This window comes from Culex pipiens, chromosome 2 (assembly GCF_016801865.2).
Source record: "Culex pipiens pallens isolate TS chromosome 2, TS_CPP_V2, whole genome shotgun sequence".
Lineage (NCBI taxonomy): Eukaryota > Metazoa > Arthropoda > Insecta > Diptera > Culicidae > Culex > Culex pipiens.
Window position 1 is genome coordinate 84,202,272 of NC_068938.1, and position 14,218 is coordinate 84,216,489.

The 14,218-nt window shown below is 31.8% G+C and overlaps 1 protein-coding gene across 2 annotated transcripts in view; it reads right to left on the reverse strand.

The window, feature by feature from the left end:
- The window catches only part of LOC120422760 (uncharacterized), a 175,321-nt gene that overhangs the window by 134,764 nt on the left and 26,339 nt on the right, over positions 1–14,218 (reverse strand). The window contains exon 2 of one of the 2 annotated variants that reach the window (XM_052707496.1): positions 9,290–9,431. The exons of the other annotated variant lie outside the window; for it this stretch is intronic. The gene's annotated coding sequence lies outside the window, so the exon portion shown is untranslated. The remainder of the gene's footprint in view (positions 1–9,289; positions 9,432–14,218) is intronic. 2 annotated transcript variants of the gene reach the window in all.

Genomic DNA, 14,218 nt, shown 5'->3' on the forward strand with positions numbered 1-14,218 from the left:
CCAGGAACCCTGCAGTAAACACGGACACGATTGGTAACCTATAATAAAAAATTAAAAAAAAAAACATTAACAAACATGGAAAATTGGTTGAAATTTGAACACATCGAACTATTTGACGGTTCGGTGCAAAAATTAAAATCCTTTATTGAAATTGTAGATCTTTTTCACGAAATTTATAAAACAAAAAATGTAAAGGAGAAACATTTTCTTACAGTGATTAAATACTGTAAACTTTCGGAAAATGTACAATATGAATTAAAAAACCAAAAAATTGATACTTGGGACCAACTTAAATCTTTTTTGCAAGATAGATTTAAACCAAGTTTAAAATTGATGTTGGAATTATTAGACGAAATGAATGCATCATCAATCAAGCAAAATGAAACCTTAACTGATTTCATTGCTAGACTTAATTATATTCTGACAAAAATAAAAAACAATTGTGGCTCCGAATTCGAATTATTCCATCAGCATGCCATGGGTAAAGCTGTATGGAAAATAAAAGAATTGTTGTCCATCGACACAATTATTATTTTAGGCCAAGCGTCTACTTTAGACGAAATCAAAATTACTTTGGAAAAATTAAATTTAGGTGACAAAAAAATGTATGGTAAATTTTTACCATTAATTGACAGAGCAGGAAATTTAGAACAATCTACAGCTCAAAACAACGGAGTTCAATATTTTAAATTCAAAAACCATTTTCAACCATGTTTAAATTCTGGGAAAACAGGTCCCCAAAACTTCAATCCCAGGTATAAGGGTAACAATTTTAATCCATTGCACAATAACAATAATGATGCAAAACAAGAAAATATTTATAGAATCCGACAACAAAATAACATGAATAACTTTCATGGTAAAAATAATTGGAAATATTTTGTTCCTAAAAGGGAAAACATTCATTATAAAGATACAAAAATTAACCCTAATTATAAGGGTAAAACTTTCGTTCCAATTTTTAAAAACAAAAGACCTTATTTTATAAACAATTACGATAACAACAATAATAATAATATGACAAATGGTAATTTTCAAAATAACAACTCTCGCAACAATGGTTATAATAACACAAATAATTGCCACAACTATAACACAAAGAATAATCATTACTGAGCAGTTCTCTACGGAATCGGTCTTTTTTCTTTAATTTTAATTTTTGTATTTTTTAATCCGGCTGAAACTTTTTTGGTGCCTTCGGTATGCCCAAAGAAGCCATTTTGCATCATTAGTTTGTCCATATAATTTTCCATACAAATTTGGCAGCTGTCCATACAAAAATGATATGTGAAAATTCAAAAATCTGTATCTTTTGAAGGAATTTTTTGATCGATTTGGTGTCTTCGGCAAAGTTGTAGGTATGGATATGGACTACACTGAAAAAAATTGATACACGGTAAAAAAAAATTTGGTGATTTTTAATTTAACTTTTTGTCACTAAAACTTGATTTGCAAAAAAACACTATTTTTAATTTTTTTCATTTTTTGATATGTTTTAGAGGACATAAAATGCCAACTTTTCAGAAATTTCCAGAATGGGCAAAAAATCTTTGACCGAGTTATGATTTTTTGAATCAATACAGATTTTTTAAAAAAATCGAAATATTGGTCGCAAAAATTTTTCAACTTCATTTTTCGATGTAAAATCGAATTTGCAATCAAAAAGTACTTTAGTGAAATTTTGATAAAGTGTACCGTTTTTAAGTTATAGCCATTTTTAAGTAACTTTTTTGAAAATAGTCGCAGTTTTTCATTTTTTAAAAATAGTGCCCATGTTTGCCCACTATTGAAAAAAATATTTTTGAAAAGCTGAGAAAATTCTCTATATTTTGCTTCTTCGGACTTTGTTGATACGACCCTTAGTTGCTGAGATATTGCCATGCAAAGGTTAAAAAACATGAAAATTGATGTTTTCTAAGTCTCACCCAAACAACCCACCATTTTCTAATGTCGATATCTCAGCAACTATAGGTCCGATTTTCAATGTTAATATATGAAACATTCGTGAAATTTTCCGATCTTTTCGAAAAAAATACTTTCAAAAATTTTAAATCAAGTCTAACATTTCAAATGGGCGTAATATTGAATGTTTGGCCTGTTTGAAATGTTAGTCTTGATTTTGAATTTTTGAAAGTATTTTTTTCGAAAAGATCGGAAAATTTCACAAATGTTTCATATATTAACATTGTGAATCGGACCTATAGTTGCTGAGATATCGACATTAGAAAATAGTGGGTTGTTTGGGTGAGACTTAGAAAACATCAATTTTCATGTTTTTTAACCTTTGCATGGCAATATCTCAGCAACTAAGGGTCGTATCAACAAAGTCCGAAGAAGCAAAATATAGAGAATTTTCTCAGCTTTTCAAAAATATTTTTTTCAATAGTGGGCAAACATGGGCACTATTTTTAAAAAATGAAAAACTGCGACTATTTTCAAAAAAGTTACCTAAAAAAGGTTATAACTTGAAAATGGTGCACTTTTTCAAAAATTCACTAAAGTACTTTTTGATTGCAAATTCGATTTTACATCGGAAAATAAAGTTGAAAAATTTTTGCGACCAATATTTCGATTTTTTGAAAAAATCTGTATTGATTCAAAAAATCATAACTCGGTCAAAGATTTTTTGCCCATTCTGGAAATTTCTGAAAAGTTGGCATTTTATGTCCTCTAAAACATATCAAAAAATGAAAAAAATTAAAAATAGTGTTTTTTTGCAAATCAAGTTTTAGTGACAAAAAGTTAAATTAAAAATCACCAAATTTTTTTTTATCGTGTATCAATTTTTTTCAGTGTAGTCCATATTCATACCTACAACTTTGCCGAAGACACCAAATCGATCAAAAAATTCCTTCAAAAGATACAGATTTTTGAATTTTCACATATCATTTTTGTATGGACAGCTGCCAAATTTGTATGGAAAATTATATGGACAAACTAATGATGCAAAATGGCTTCTTTGGGCATACCGAAGGCACCAAAAAAGTTTCAGCCGGATTAAAAAATACAAAAAAAATCGAATGACCGAAATCTCAGAGAATTGCTCTACTGGCAAAACAGTATGCCAAAAAATAAAAATTATTTAGCGAAAAACAATTCAAATGATGAAATCTCGTATATTCAAGCTGAAAATTTCAACAATCCAAATATCAGTGAAAACCTTTGTGACAATACTGAAAATCCAATTCTACATAAAAATAAAAAAAACAGCAGAATATGAAAATTATGGGGAAATCAAAAATAATTCAAAAATTTTCGAGCTTAACGAAAAACATAATGAGCAAATTAAAATTATAAAAAATGAAGATAAAAAACAATGTCAAAAACTAGATTACCAACAAAACAAATTTAAAAATTATTTCATTGAAAACGAGAAAAATATTTTCTTAAATAAAAATGATCACTTCTACCAACAATTTATAGCATACTTAGATGATCTAAGTAATCAGTATTCTTACTGATAAACAAAAAACACACACACACACACACACACACACACACAATCATGATAGACATATCTTAACCATCAATTATGTTGATATCTGGCCAATATCAATTATCAATGAATGTTAAAGATTTACTCTACCTGGATCGTAAGAACAAAACATTTTAAATCATATATATTTTCCCGGAGAATACATCTGATTTAAATATAAGTTCAGCAAAAGTATAATTGAAAATTCTATCTAACAAAAATCTATGAAAAGCATTCAGCGTACACAAAAATGAACCAAAGCAAATATTTTTGCTAAATACAAATTAATGAAACAAAGCAAATATTTTTGCTAAATACAAAATCATTTTCAAAACAAATTATTCGTAAAAAATAAAAATAAATGGTTCAGAACATATAACAGATTGGACAAAGGAAAATGCAATGCAAAAAGCTAAAAGTAAATCAATTCATTATATATATTATACAAATATTACAAATAATTCAAAAGCTAGCAAAATATTTTCCTAATTTTTTTTTTTCATAGTATGTCGAAAAAAACAGGCGAGCAATCAAAGATATCGAAATCAACCTTTTAACACTTCAAATTTAATCAATCGATATTGTAAATATGATTTAAGTTTGATTGATTTAATTTGGTTTGTAAAAATCAATTTCATATATTAATTTTAAAACATAAATTTAAAACCATCATATATTGAATAAATTTCTATTAAGAACACTGCAACATAATGTAATGTACTAATCAAAAAATTCACACAAGATTGATTCATATTTTCCACTTTCAAATCAGACACAAGAAATAATCTTAGAGTTAAAAAAGTTTTCAAACGAACAATATACATGGAAATATTTTCAAATAGGTTTACTAATTGCTGTCATAACACAAACATCATAGCAATTTCTCTTATTTTACTTATTTTACTGTAAGTTAGTGCATAACAAAATAAAAATATTACAAATTGTGACTTTATACTCAATAAACATGACTTGAATGATAGTATTAAAAAAGGAACAACAAACAATTTCGTAGTAGATACTTATGAATATATAGATCCCTTAAAAATAACGTTACCAAAAATGTATTATAAGGGAAAAATCAGCTATTATCCATGAAAATATAAACATTATAGATGTACCAACTGAATTACAAAAAAAAAAATGTTCAAATAATTATTTACAAAAATACATGCATTATAAACACAATTCAACATACAACATAATTATAAAATAAATACATACACTAAAAACACACATATAAACACAAAAACAAAAATCTCGATTATCACTAAAAATAGTTTTGAAATTTTATAAAATACATTTGTAGTTAAGTAAAATAAATACAAAGTAAATAAGTAAAATCTGCATAAGACAAAACTTATTTTTGTAGGGGGAAGGAGACCCCCGCGTTCAAATCTTCAGAACCAAACAATTCTATTTGTTTGCCATCTTCATCTTCATCTAATCGTCGCCGAGATCGTGGTCGTCATCAAAAGATTCACGAAAACGAAATCGTTAATAATCGAAACGGTTCCAAAACAACAACATCAAGACATCTTCAGCACCATCATCACAAAGTGTATTCACACATTTTCAACGCCTACAGTCATCCTGCACATTTCACATTTCAAATATATTTTATTGAAATCTTTCAAATTTAAGGAAATGTAACTAGCATAATTTTCGCGTCTTTCAATTGTAAAACATTATTTTTGCTGTCTAGAAAAAAAAACATATTAAATTAAAAGTAAAATTAATAATAGCACAGTAAACAAAAATATGAAACGAATCCGTTCAAAATCAGTAAACATAAAAATATTATTATTTAGCCATAAGAATTATCACTACTTTTATTGTATCCTACTAATCCCGAGTAAACCGCGGGTAATCGGTTCCATCAACTAACATTAGTCTAAGTAAATTTTGTAAACAATATGTACCAAACAAAACAATACCGTATTTCAGAAAAAATCAAAAACATCATGAAAACTTATGAAACAAATGACAACAATCTACATAAAACAAAACCTCTACAAATTCAGACAACACATCTATAAATGTCACATAAATAGGTTTCAAAGTATTGTAGCACTATTGACAACATTAAATGATAAGATAAAAAAAGATCTCTTAGATAATAAAAAACCTTTTCCGAGGGGGATAGTGATGTTGTGGCCTGAACCACAACACGCCCTTTTTCCCATATTTACCATCTCTGTTTGGCGATATAAGACAATAAAACTTATGTACGTCAACAGGTAAACGCAATGACTAAATCTAGGAGATAAAATGAAGTTAAGTCGATAGGTAGTCAATTATAATACTAGGGAGGTAGTTGATCTACCGACATGGAAATACTTAATAAAGGTGAGCTCATCCTTGGACGAACAGAGTTGAAGTACAACGGAACAAGTGTACATTGTTTTATATTAAAGAAAGTCCGCGATAATAAATATTTAACACATCATTATCTGATCCACTTTCAGCTCGTTTACAAAAAATGTTCTTAAAATGGTCAAAGATCATTGATTTTAGTTCTGATGTTTTTGAAGTAACTTTGTTATTTATACGTAGACTGATAAGCTTTGATGGCGTTGAATTTTTTATTCTAGATGTTATTTGATAAATACTTAGTTTCTCATTTTCAATTAAATTACTAGTTCGAAAAGTATAGCGATAAAATTGTAATTTATTTTGCTCTATTTCCATTAATTTTGATTTAACAATTTTCATTTCAGAACAAACATTCTCTCCTTCTTTTTGCTTTTCAAAAAGTTCATTGAGACAACGATAGTAAAAGCTTTTCTCTCGAATTGTTTGTTGATTACTTTCAAAGCTAATTTTTTTGAAGAAACTTTTTGATTTTGTTTTCATTACTTCATTCCACCAATAGCATAAGTTTATAAAAGAATTCCGATTTCTTAGTCCATTGTACATTGCCGTGAATTGCGTCAAAATATCATTGTCATTGAGAAAAAAGGAATTTAGTTTCCAGAAACCACGACCTATAAAAATATTAGGAGCATTGTCTTTTAAATTGAGTTTAACAAGTACGCCATGGTGATCAGAAAAGCTTAATGGTAACGTTTTAATACAAGATATTTGATTAATAAATTCATTCGATGCATAAAATCTGTCTAAGCGTGATTTGGATGTACCTCTAATAAATGTAAAGTTAACTCGTGATTTCAATATGGTTTGTTCAATGTCTTTCAATTCTAGTCCAGAGATTAAATTTTGCAGTCCTTTGCAATAATTCTTAACTACTCCATTCATGTCTTCAGCCAAAAGTATACAATTAAAATCACCAACTATGACATTTTCCTTGCCATGCGCAAGATGAATCAAAATGTCTTCATTAAATAACGTGTCTCTTTCCTTTTTCTGGTTGCTTCCACTATGTGCATAAATATTTATATAGTTAATAGAGTCAACGCAAACGGATGATATTCTTCCGTTTTCATTTAAAATTATATCAGAATATTGTAAGTTATTTCGTAAAAGAATTCCAGTTCCCTTATTATTAGCGCTAATATTTACAATTGCTGTATGCGAATTCAGGAATGCAAAATTTTCAAATGATAGTTCTTGAATAAAAATAATGTCTAAGTCGTTGTTCCATATAAAATCTTTAAGTAGTGATTTCTTCACATCGGAATTGATAGCATTTAGATTAGCGGTAGCAATATTACGAACTAGTGGCATAAGTGGCTATTGAAATTCGAAAAAAGTTTGATAAAATTGAAAGTAAATCATCGGAACCGGATTGTACGCACAATATTTTGAACATCTTTACCTCCTCTTTGTTTTTTTTTACGTTTTTTTACCCACACACACACACATACATTCGTCTTCTCTTACACAGTTGCAGATCATACCAACTACCATTCTCCTCCTTTTTCGCACGAACTATCCTCCTTCTCCATCATCACTTAATCTACTTGCGTGGTCGACCCCTTCCCTTCCCCCCCTTTCCCCCCTTTCCACCCTTCCCCTCTTTCCCATTCTTCCCCCCGTTTCCCCCAGTACCTTCAGGCCGGATCAGGCTGCGAGAGCGAGAACGGTTCTCCAACTGCTCGAGTACGTTGCGTGAACTACTTCGGGGCTTACGATGCTTGTCGCCGCCGAGATCGGGCGATTCGTCAGCGCCGGATTCCTCCTCTCGCTCATCTTCATCGTCGTCGTCCATCTCGTTGTCGTCGTCTGCTTCTTCCGGCGTCGGCGAAATTCCGCGATCGGGATCGCGCGGTTGTATTGGTGGCTTGTTTTGTGGTGTCAGCGTGGTCATGTCGGTTGGTAGTGTGAGATCAGTTGCGTTGGCTGCGATCGCCCCTGCGACGATGGCACTGAACGATCCGGCTGGTGTCGAAGACTTCAAGCTCGCTATCTTCGGGCAGTTGACCTTGATGTGTCCTTCCAGTTTGCAATAGAAACATCTATTCTTCAAACCTTCATAGTACAAGCGTGCTTTGAAGTGACCGATGTAGAGGTTAGGCGGTATCTCCTTGGCGATCTCCATGTGGACGCCACGCACACCACTGTATACCGTGTAGCCGTATTCCGTTGGGTAGCGTTCCCGGACATGTTGCCGAATGGTTCTAAATTGGGACAGAACGGCCGAAATATCTTTCTCTTCGATTTCTGGCGGCAAGTTAAAAATCCTCACGTACCTGAACAGCCGGCTGGCCACTTCCAGTTTCACCACGGCCACTTGGCCATCGCTATGCACGAAACGGTACTGCTCCTCTATTCTTCCGGTAAATTCCACGAAGGTCGGCTCATCCAAGAACTTTACGTAAAAACAGCGATCATTCTCGTCGCGGTAGATCGAGTGGACATCCGTGGCCGGAATCTTCAAAACGTTCGCTGTGAACCGTAGCACGTCCACGTGGGCGGGAACTTTCGCTGCGTTTCCGAAAACCATTTTCAGCGTATTCTTACGGGTTTTGTCCATCTTTGCTTTTCAGTAAATTCCTTTAGTTGAGGTTAAGGACACACGGCGTGTGCCGAACACAAAAGACTATTGTGTTGAAGAGTGCTCGTAGAAACGTGTGTTGTCGTATCAACGTCCGAGCGATAACTGCTTGAATTCGAAGTTTTTTTTTATTCTCGCGATCTCTGGGGGAAATTTCCGGTATTTTAATTTTATGTGTCTAAGTAATCGTTAGTACTCAATATTTCAGCCAAAAAGTATATTTTTTTAAAGATTTGGAAAAAAATAGTTTTGTTGACTGATACTGATACTAATTTTTTCTATTGCATCAGACATTAGGTTATAAAAAAGGTTCCATGTATTCGTAATTGAGAAAATAGAATTGTTCTTAATGTCAACCATTATGCTTTAATAATTTAACTGATGATTTCTCGGTATCTGTTTTAAAAAAAAATGATGAATTCTTTTTTAGCAAGTAACTCAGTATTTCAGAATCATTTTTTTTGTCTATTTCTCTTGCTTTTTCCAATTTTTTAAATTTACTAAAATATTTAAATATATATAGTTGAGATTTTACAAAAGCTGTCAAAAGAGTGAAACCTTGAATATTAATAAACAATACATTTCACTTACTTGAGCGAATGTTTACATTGGTCGTGAGCATTATGAGTTACTTTTCTACACCCAATATTTGGCCCAGTCAGAAAGTTGTTATCGAACATTAAACTTTTCGACAGAAACCAAACTTAATCAAATCGAATCAAATATGGCTCCATATTATAATTTATCTTTCCTCCTTTTTAGGTAGATAATATAAGCGAATCAAACGCACTCACACTCACACACGGTCAGATTTTAATTTAAAATTTAAAACATTTTTTCCTCATAATTTATGGCCTCACATCTCTCAAACGTGTCGAGCTCTGAACACGTTCGCAACCGAAGATTTCATTCGACACAATCCTGATTCCGATCAGCTGCAGCTCGGTTGTGTTTTTGGCAGTCATTTCTCACGCGAAACAGAACAGCCCCCAAAAAGATTATCTGAAAGCAGAAAAAATAAAGAAAAAATGATGAAATTAAAAAAAAAAGAGCGGCCTGCCAACTTAATCTTATCAAAAATGCAATAAAAAATACACTAGACGGCCCCCAGAAAAGCTCGTCATGGCGCGAATATAAAAAATCAATCAACGCGATCGACTTTTTTCACGACATTTGCAGCGAGAGAAGCGAAAAAATCATCAACGCTATTTTCCCAAAAGAGACAGCAACAATTTGAGTTGAGAGAAGCGTGAGCGGCAAGAGAGGAGCGAGGAGAGGGGGAGAGGAAAGATCAAAACAAGATCCCTAATTTAATAACAGTATAAATCCGAAGCAATATTTCACTGTCATAAATTGCTGTATGAATACATTTTCATCGGCATTATCGGATGGAAATTAAAAAATCGTAAAAAATTTTACGACGCTTAATTTTCTGCGTTTAAGTTCTTATCTGGTTTCTCGGCATCGCGCGCAGGGCAGTGTGCTTGGATCGGAAGTGACGAAGTGTGTGCGTGCGTGTGTATGTGTGTGAATTTGTTCAAATCAAAAAAGAGGCGCTTGAAGCCGTCAAGTGCGGTGTGAGGTGTGGTGGTGTGGCATTTTGCGCCATGTTTTATTATATTTTTTTCCTTTTTCAGGAGATTTGAATAAGTTTAATGTCGAATAAAAGTTCGATTACATTTTGGACAGCTGCGCTAAAATATTGCGCAGGAAATCGCATTAGCAGTACAAATTAAGGTTGTTTTTCTGGTAGTAAAACTGTTTTAAGGAACACATGGCACGAAAAGCATAAATAATGAATAGAATTAATCTAGCGATTCTCCACAAAATTGGCTATTTTATGGCATATTATTTGTGATATTTTTAAATGTTTGGTTGAGTATTTACTTCAAAAGTTATGCTAGAAAACCGAAGGTACAGAAGTAATCCGTTTGATTTTGTTCTCAAAATCTAAAAAAAATCTAAGCAACACTTCAAAAGGGCGTAATAATATATTTTTTCAGATTCACACAAAAATTCAAACTAACATTTACAAATGGTTTTATTTTTGATTTTTTTTTTCCATACTGAAAATGTTTTGAAATGAGAAATATTAAAATTATGATTAATAATGCATTATTTGACATCGAGAATCAGACCATCAGTCTCTCGAATATCGAAATGTAAAAATTTAGTGATTGAGGTACCTTTATTGTTATTCCCTTCCACACCTTACTGAGGAAAGGCTATAAAATGAATCTAGAAATGAAGTTCCTAATTCGACCTCCTAGACCTTTTTCACATCCAACGAAAATTTTTCATGTTGTTTCAGTTGTTAAACATAATATTGTGTCATAAAATGCTCCTTTAGATTATTTTTAAGATTAATTTTCTTGAGTATTTTGGAGCTATGTTTGTAGTATAAATAGCCCGGGATATAACACAATCCTGTTTCTGCATTGTTGTTACGTTGCTATTTTGTATGTCAAAATGGTTAAACAAGTACGTTCCCGGATAAAAACCCAGAGCGAAAACCAACGCATCACAACGTGTTGTTCAAACTGTCGCAAACCATTCCGGTCGACCATCAATCGGATCACCAACTGGGATGACCAATGGCAGAACCCGGGACCGGGTGTTAATTGCGTTGCCCACCACCGATCACGTCCCCTCTGGAGCAGGGAGCAGTTTGTTCCGCGTGCCGTTCAATTATTTACCGGTCACTAAAAGCCGTGCATTCATTACCGGATTTAATCACAAAATTAAATTAATGTATATATGCTTGTTTATATAACCAAAGCCACTCTTCAGCCGTCCGGGATGGTCAAGTCTCGGCCCAGCACTGCTGCGGCAGGGTCAGAATCCGTACTGTTTGCCATTTTGCGTGTAAGGATATGTGACGTTTGTTTTGGGATCCAACTGCGAAGGCACAAACGAATTGCGCCAGGATTCACGCAACCACCCCAACTTTGCCACCTGGATAGCGGAATTAACAATCCTAAGAGGAACGATGGAACGATTTTTTGAAATTTTATCGTCTTTGATAATATAAATTAAAACTGGTTTAATTCATATCAATACCAACCATGTTAAATTTCACAATTTCACGAATAAATCCCTTCTCAATTGTTACCCCCTTCACAGGCCAATCTGTGCTCTGCTGAAATCGTTCCCCAGTGTGGAGGGATGTGCATCCGGGCCACACTGTCCGTTAATATTTGAATAATTTACGTTAAACACTCGCTAATCGAACAGCTACGGGTGATGCTCCGTATAGTGATGACCGCGGTCGGAGCAGTAATTCTCCAGCATCGGAGTATTTTCCACGAGAGCGCCCAAGTTGTCTATCTCTATTTGCGAAAGTGGTTTTCGGGGATTTTAGTGGCCGGTACTCTCCGGTGTCCGTGCCCGTTGACCTCACGTGGTCCGAGTAAGGGTTTGCATGCTGTTTTTAGTTGTTTGTGAGGGAAAATGTTTATTTTTGGAAAATATTTAAAAATGAAAGTTACAATTTGATGCCAATGCAAATTATAATTCAAGTTTTTCTCAAGGGGCAATAACAATTATAATATAAAAAATTACAATTCACTTAAATTATTTGTGCGATCAATTGCAAACTATAGAGAATACATTGTTTATCGTTTATTTATTTATTTTTTATGAAAAAAAAACTTTTACACTTTGTTTAAAACAACACTTCAAATTCACAGATGATTTGCGCAGTTGTAAAACAGATTTTTGATATTAAAATTTTCAAGAACCGAAAAAAAATACACAAAATATTATTTTTTGAATGTATTTCAATATCAACTCAATAATAATTGTATCATTCTTTTTTAATTATTTTATTTAACTTTTATAACAAATTGCTGAAATTTTTTAATACATAATTATTGATTGATGATGCATCCTTAAGAAAATATTTGCTTTTTTTTCTAAATTGATCTCGTTTGAGTATTATTTTTATCTTGAAAAATGACTTTAATATTTGTTAATCTAAGTATTTTGAAGTTGTTATTCAGGATACGTTCAACAGTATAATACCTCTAAAAATATAAAAAAAAAGTCCGTAGTACTTTTTTTATTTTTTTTTTTAATCCAAATTTAATTTTTTCATAAAGATATCTGATATTTTTGAAATAAAGTCACCATCTTTTGAGCAGTTCCCTACGGAATCGGTCTTTTTTCTTTAATTTTAATTTTTGTATTTTTCAATCCGACTGAAACTTTTTTTGTGCCTTGGTATGCCCAAAGAACCCCTTTTGCATCATTAGTTTGTCCATATAATTTTCCATACAAATTTGGCAGCTGTCCATACAAAAATGATAAGTGAAAATTCAAATTTCTGTATCTTTTGAAGGAATTTTTTGATCGATTTGGTGTCTTCGGCAAAGTTGTAGGTATGGATATGGACTACACTGAAAAAAAATGATACACGGTAAAAATTTTTTTGGTGATTTTTAATTTCACTTTTTGTCACTAAAACTTGATTTGCAAAAAAACACAATTTTTATTTTTTTTTATTTTTTGATATGTTTTAGAGGACATAAAATGCCAACTTTTCAGAAATTTCCAGAATGGGCAAAAAATCTTTGACCGAGTTATGATTTTTTGTATCAATACAGGATTTTTTTCCAACTTCATTTTTCGATGTGAAATCGAATTTGCAATTAAAAAGTACTTTGGTGAAATTTTAATAAAGTGCACCGTTTTCAAGTTATAACCATTTTTAGGTAACTTTTTTGAAAATAGTCGAAGTTTTTCATTTTTTTAAATTAGTGCCCATGTTTGCCCACCTTTGAAAAAAATATTTTTGAAAAGCTGAGAAAATTCTCTATATTTTGCTTTATTGAACTTTGTTGATACGACCCTTAGTTGCTGAGATATTGCCATGCAAAGGTTAACAAACAGGAAAATTGATGTTTTCTAAGTCTCACCCAAACAACTCACCTTTTTCTAATGTCGATATCTCATTAACTAATGGTCCGATTCACAATGTCAAAACATGAAACATTCGTGAAATTTTCCGATCTTTTCGAAAAAAATATTTTCAAAAAATTTAAAATCAAGACTAACATTTCAAACGGGCCAAACATTCAAAATTACGCCCATTTGAAAACTTATTTTAAATGAAGTTCGATTTTTTGAAAAAATCTGTATTGATTCAAAAAATCATAACTCGGTCAATGATTTTTGGCCCATTCTGGAAATTTCTGAAAAGTTGGTTTTTTTTGTCCTCTAAAACATATCAAAAAATAAAAAAAAATAAAAATGGTTTTTTTTTGCAAATCAAGTTTTAGTGACAAAAAGTGAAATTAAAAATCACCAAAAAATTTTTTACCGTGTGTCATTTTTTTCAAGTGTAGTCCATATCCATACCTACAACTTTGACGAAGACACCAAATCGATCAAAAAATTCCTTCAAAAGATACAGAATTTTGAATTTTCACATATCATTTTTGTATGGACAGCTGCCAAATTTGTATGGAAAATTATATGGACAAACTAATGATGCAAAAGGGGTTCTTTGGGCATACCGAAGGCACCAAAAAAGTTTCAGCCGGATTAAGAAATACAAAAAAAAATCGAATGACCGAAATCTCATAGAATTGCTCTTTTCAAAAAAAACTTATATCAAAAGTTTTCTTCAAAAAAAAGTTTTTTTTTAAATCGCAGTGCTGCCGAATGTGTTATATCTTATTTTATTAGTTCAAAGATGACATTTTTATTTAACTGGTACAAATTTTATTTAAAGTTTTTGTCTCCCGAAAAATCAAGGGCAAAAATGCATTTAAAAAAAATAAATAAAA